This window comes from Nematolebias whitei, chromosome 12 (assembly GCF_014905685.2).
Source record: "Nematolebias whitei isolate Nwh7 chromosome 12, NemWhi1, whole genome shotgun sequence".
Taxonomy (NCBI): domain Eukaryota; kingdom Metazoa; phylum Chordata; class Actinopteri; order Cyprinodontiformes; family Rivulidae; genus Nematolebias; species Nematolebias whitei.
The window spans coordinates 42,778,292-42,785,171 of record NC_056509.1 but is presented as its reverse complement, the minus strand read 5'-3'; positions in this window follow the sequence as shown (position 1 = coordinate 42,785,171).

The window sequence follows — 6,880 nt, the reverse complement described above, 5'->3', positions numbered from 1 at the left end:
GGGGGGCTGTGTTTGTTCCTTCTGAAGTCCACGATCATCTCCTTCGTCTTCTTCACATTGATGTGAAGGTTATTCTCTTTGCACCAGCTCTCCAGGTGTTCCACCTCCTGCCTGTAGCTGGACTCATCATTGTTTGTGATGCATCTCACCACCGCTGTATCATCTGCAAACTTTACAATGTGACAGCCTGGATGGGTAGCTGCACAGTCATATGTTAGCAGAGTGAACAGGAGAGGTCTCAACACACAGCCTTGAGGTGAGCCGGTGCTGAGGGTTATGGTGGAGGAGGAGAAGTCGTGGATCCTCACTGACTGTGGTCTGTTGGTTAAGAAGTCTAGGACCCAGTTGCAGTCCATCAGGGTTTGAGGGATCATGGTATTGAAGGAAGACGTCAAGTCCACGAAGAGCATACAGATGTAGGACTCCTTCTGCTCCAGGTGGGTGAGAGCAGTGTGGACCACAGAGGAGAGGGTGTCTTCTGAAGATCGACGCTTGTGGTATGCACACCGGTGAGGGTCCTTGTTGATGTCGATGGTAGTTTTCATGTGGGCCATGACCAGTCTTTTGAAGCATTTAGCGACTCTTGGGGTGAGGGCTACTCGCCGATAGTCATTCAGACCAGTCACTGTAGAGCTTTTAGAAACTGGGATGATGGTGGTGGTCTTCAGGCAGGTAGAAACTGTTGCCAGGACGAGGGAGGAGTTAAATATGTTGACCAGCACCTCGCAGAGCTGATCGGAGCAGAGCTGATAGGGTTAGAGTTAGGTATGTAGTGGTAACGGTTAAGTTTAGGGTTAGGTATGTACTGGTAATGGTTAGGGTTAGGTATGTACTGGTAATGGTTAGGTTTAGGGTTAGGTATGTACTGGTAATGGTTAGGGTTAGGTATGTACTGGTAATGGTTAGGTTTAAAGTTAGGTATGTACTGGTAATGATTAGGTTTAGGATAAAGGTCAGGGTTAGGTTATAGAAATGAATGAAAAATGAATGGAAGTCAATGCAAAGTCCTTGTAAAGATAGAAAGACAAACTTGTGTGTGTATGTATGTGTGTTTGAGCGAGCGAGAGTGCGAGACAGAGAGAGAGAGTTCACAGTAGCTGATTTATAGACCTGTAGTCCACTCACGGCTCAGATCTTCGGCCTTGTGTCTGCCAGTCCAAACTTGGCAGCAACTGGTTGAAAGGTCCAGCAGACAAGGACAGACAGACAGATAGACAGACAGATAAATAGAGTGACAGACAGGCAGACAGAGAAAATGGACGAGCAGATAGTCTGAGTGCACGTGTGAAGCGCTTCCTGCGTCTGCACACAACGCAACATGCTGCTAAATATATGCAGAAATGGAATTTTTTTTTTTTTTTTTTTAAGAAAAATGCTCAAATGATCAACCCCTCGATTTCCTGTCTTCCTTCCTCGATCTTTCTTTCTCTCTTTTCATCAGGACTCCTCTCTCTGTCTCTCCCTCTCTGGTTGCTGCAGGGTTGATTGGAGGTTTTGTCACGCCTGCTTTGACAGGCCGGGCAGAGCTCAGGTCCCAACGGTTTGGCAATTATCCTCTAACCCAGCAGCCTACTGCTGCACAAATGCACTCACACTCGCACACATATACACACACATCCATACATGGCCTGCATGTCAATACGTCAGAGATGGGGAGACAGCCTGTCTGTGTTTTCCATCTCGTTCTCTTTCACCCTCTTCACATCTCTCCCTCTCTCATTAGCCGGCTGCGTTTTGGAGGGGAGGAAGGTGTGAAACTCCGGAGACTCTTAACATTCCTCTCTAATATACAGTCCATCTTAAGCCATCCAGGGCCTGCGCTCACACACACGGCTGCACACACACTCACATCGTAATCCTTGGAGATCAGAAGGGCTCCTCTTTCTCCAGCTAAGTAGTGTTGGACCCGTCTACAGACTCGCTGACAGCCTCTCCAGCTTAGCAAATGTACAGCGGCTTGTCAAGAGCAGGAAGTAAAGGCCCCCGAATCAACTTAAACACAGACTTTGGAAAATGTAGCGGAATCTGCAGCGTCCAACTTTACATGAAACCTACAACACAGTTTACATCTGCATCAAAATTAGTTACAAAAACAATATTGTGGTTTTTTATTCCCTGTTTAGCGGTTTTCCTGCTCCAGTGAAGGATTCATACAATCAGCTTCAACTGTTTTATTTTAGTACAAACTATTTGTAAATACAAACCAACTTAAAGGCCCGGCATTCCTGGAAGGAATGCATACCCATTGACAAAGCTCCTTGCATGAGAAGCGAAACGTCTTCTGTTACAAATAAAATCCAGTTGTTTTTGTCTTGAACTTTTTTGAATATACCATGTGCCAGATAGCTGAGAATCTTCACCAGCGTAATGCAGTGGTGTCAGTACCAGGAGTTGAACCAGCAATCTTATGATCATAGGCCCACCTTCTCGAACCTCTGCACCACTCCCTCAAAGAGAACAGATACCAAGACTCAAATATGTTTACAGTGTTTATTCACAAAGGTGGAAAAATCATCAATTGTCCAGGGAGGGAGCTGGAACCCTGAGCAAGGAGATGGTTACTGGTCTGTCAGCGGGGGGATAATGTTGCTGCTGCTCTTTCTTACCATAGAATTAGGAGTCTGTTGTGGGGAGAGCTGACCCAATGGTTCCAGGGTGAAGAAGGTGTGCATCAGAACAACGGTTCCAGGCAGGAGGCAGGCCAGTGGTAGGAAGGCGTGGAGGCAGCTGAGGAGGTACAGGAGACCTCAAGGTCCACAGAGGAGAATCAGGAGAACATCAGAGCTTATACTCTGAAAGCACAAAGAAATTGTTACTATTCAGTTGAACTCACAAGTAAATGGCTACAGAACTACCATTGGCAGGTAATGCTCCAGCACCTGCTGAATGTCCTCTGCAGCCTTTTGTGTTCCTCTTGCTCGTGAAGCCAGTGATCCTCAGATGAGGCTGCAGGGAGCTGGCAGGGCAGAGCTCCCACACTGACCTCTCCTTCATTAAAGATGCATTACTAATTATTTATTTCAGCCTATTTTGATCTCACAAGACTTAGTTCTTTACAAAATAATGATTAAACCAGATTCCTAAATGCATTAAAGTACAATATTTCCATAGTCCACACAAATCACTTTAAGCTTGCAGGAACTTCTTTAGTTCAACAAATAGAAAATGTGCTTTGGCTTTATGTGGGTTTTGGTGATGCACTTTAGTGGAACTAGTGGTTGAACACACAAACCTCCAGTCTAGAATCTGCCATTAAAGAAAAACCTCACTTTAACCTTTTATAATTGTCCGCTATGAATACACAACCATCCAAGCAGCTACAGTATGTGTTCCCTCTAATCCTTTTACCAACTTAACATCAACATCAACCATCCTGTAAAAGCCTAAATAAACTCTAGGAATTAAACAGTGTATCTAGTTTTCCCCATGACCAAATAGCTTTACACCCTTCTCACTTAATTGTTTATTAACAAACCAAGTTCTTCTTTTTCAATGTAAAGATAAAAATAATCAGTACGAACCTATTAGGGCTCAGGAATCCTGACTCCCAGGCTGTCCGTGTAAATGTACGTCCTGCAGATAAATAAAACCACACTGAGATCAACAAAGAAAAACTGGAATAACCAACGTGATGGCACTGGCAGCTTTACGTTTCAGGACGGACGCCTGCCAGGTCTCTAGATCTTCCAAACATCTATGAGAGAGACCTCAAGGTTATTTTGATAAACGGCATCGAGCTCCTCTTCCTGGTAAAATAAATTTCTATGAATGAAAAAACAATCCCAGCGTTTCTGTAAGACCATCCACAGAGCGCAGAAGAGATTTGTATGGGTTCGTGCATCACATATTCAACATCCTGATCAGTCGAAGCTTCGTCCAGTTGCATCTGGAGGCATTTTGGTCTCTCCAGTTTTAGCTTCTCTCCACTGGCTCCCTGTCAAATCCAGAATTAAATTCAATAACCTACAAAGCTCTCAACAACCTAGCTCCATCTTATATTACAGATCTTATTGTTCCGTATTTCCCTAACAGAGCGCTTCGCTCTCAGGCTGCAGGTTTACTTGTGGTTCCTGGAGTTTCCAAAAGCAGAACCAACTTCCCGCTTCCTTAGATAGAGAACTTCACTAATTGGCTTTTCTCTGTATGTGAATGTTTCTGTAAAGTGCCCTGAGACAACTTTGTAGTGATTTGGTGCTTTATAAATAAACTGAATTGAACTGAATTGGTCCAAGCCCGTTCATTAGAGCCTTGTAAACGGGAAAAGAGCGCAGGTTCTCGAGTCATTTGCATCTGCAGGTTTATGCCGTAGAGTCCATCAGGCAGCCCATCAGAATGACTGACGTGTAACGGCGGTGACTGAGGGGATGGATTCAGAGCCGGGACAGCAGGTGAATATTATCATCAGGGTGGAGGAAAGAACAGCAGCACAAAGAATGGATTAAAATATCCTACTCTGCTTCCTTCTTTTGTCTAATCTAACTTACTATTATGATCATATTCATATTTTTTCATCTCGTCTCGTGTTAATGGTTACGCCCTTGTTGAGGTGAAACATTCTGCATGATCAGCAGTTCACGGGTTCTTTGCTTCACATCCTCAAACAGAACGGGTCGCACAAGAACAGAGCTGGACGCCATGTTTTGCTGTAACACACTTTTCATTTGTCTCTTATTACAATGAATCTTTAGTTGTCTTATCATGGTTTGTCCTCTTATAAATGCAGTATTTTTATTCAGCAGTTATTAATTTATTTTTTCCAGTATGCAAGTCCACTGACGTTTAGGCATGTTCACATGTTAAGCACCTCACTTTCATCAAAAACAGCTACAAAAGACAAACTGCGCTGCTTTTCAAAAATTTATTTTTATTTCAATGAAGCTCAGAAAACAATCATTGCATCTACAACGCATTAATGCTTTCGGGCAACGCAATTCAAGATGGCCGACTTATTTAATAAAGCTTCGTAAAAACAAATATGGCTATAACTCAATCAGTCTGTTGGACTCATATTTGATGGTAGCTGAGAGTCATCCCCAACACATCAACTGAGTGCTGAGCCTGCATGAAATCTTTATTTAAACTTTGGCGTGCAAGGCAACACGCGTTCCTTGAAGGGACGCGTGTTTCATTTATTTGTATTTTTCCTCTCAAGGAGCCACGCTTGGGGGCAGCACGGTGGCACAGCTGGTAGAGCTGCTGCCTCTCAGCCAGAAGGCCGCCGGATCAAACCCCATCCAGGGGCCATTCTGGGTGGAGTTTGCATGTTCCCTCCGTGCATGCGTGAGTTTTCTCCGAGCACTTCAGTTTCCTCCCACATACCAAAAACATGCATGTTAAGTGTGAGTGAGAGAGTGAATGGTTGTTTGTCTCGTTTGTCTCTATGTGTCCCTGTGGTGGACTGGAAACCTGTCCAGTGTGTCCCCTGCCTGATGGATGGATGGATGGATGGATGGATGGATGGATGGATGGATGGATGGATGGATGGATGGATGGATGGATGGATGGATGGATGGATGGATGGATGGATGGATGGATGGAGCTACACTTGCAATTCTTCTAAATGGGCTTGATTATTAGTTTTTCCCTGAAAATGAGTTAAAAAAATGCAGCTTGTGTTCAAAAACAAAGCTTTGAAAATCTGCTGGAAAGTTTTTAAAATAAGATCCCTTTCAAAATAAAACGACACTTTGGCTGTTAAGAAGCAACATTTAAGGAAACAATGGAAGACCCAAATGACGACATGAAACAAAATCTATCATCAGCCAATAAAGCTGCACCTCTTGACGTTTGCACTCGGTGAAGATCTTGTGTCAGCAGCTGTGGGTGAGTCCTCACCTTTTAACTCCTCTAATCAAGTTATCCCTGCTCTTTTTTTAACCTGGTTTAAAGAGTGGCAACAAACATCAGTGTTTCTCGCTCGGCGCCCTGGGCGGCATAATCGTCAAATCCATCAACACGTTCACCCTCGCATCAGAACAGCGCCGTGCTCTTTGAAGGAGATGGACGTTGTAGCTTTATCAAACAGACAATGCAGTGATCTTCCCTTCCGGCGTTAAACAACTACATACACCTTACAGCAACAAAAGCCTGGGAGCGCGCGTGTGTGTGTGCTGGGGGGTGGCTATGGAAGCAGAACAAGATGGGTGTAATTGTGTGTGTGTGTGTGTGTAGGCGGACCTTGCCTCAAGCTAAAGTCATTGAACAGTTAAGGAGTTCCTGCTACACTCCAGGCTAAAGCTGAAATGCAACCATCTGACCACGCGTGAAATTACCTCCCTTTCATCCATGCATCTTCAGCACACACACAAACACGCACATGCACACACACTTACAAACATTTACCTGTTTCCATTACTTTACCGACTGCATGTGCACACCCTGCAGACAAGCAGGCAGAAACGTGAAGAACGCGCCACGGCAACAAAGACAGGCCTTACAGGAGCTAATCGTCCTGTCTGCGTCTGCGCGTCAGATCATTTTAAAAACCAATTCAACGTCTTTACTGGCTGCGTACAACGCTGCCCTTTTTATAACCAAGATTTTTTATTTTTTTTAAAGCCTCTGAGCAAGCAGATAAAAAAGAACACACGGTATGAAGAATAAAGTTAAAACTGTGAGAATGAGACTACAGACAGGGGCGATTCTAGAATCTGACCTTTAGGGGGGCTTAGTCCCCAGTGCTGACAATGGCTTTTGGTTTGAACAACATGGTGGCCATTAGCGTCAGAAGCATTTGTAATGTGGGAGGGGGGGAGTGGTGGCGCAGAGGTTAGAGAGGTGGGCTTGTGATCCGAAGATCGCCGGTTCACGCCACACCCACACTTGCCCCCACCCTCATTCGCCCCACTCTGGGCTCATTCGCCCCACTCTGGGCTCATTC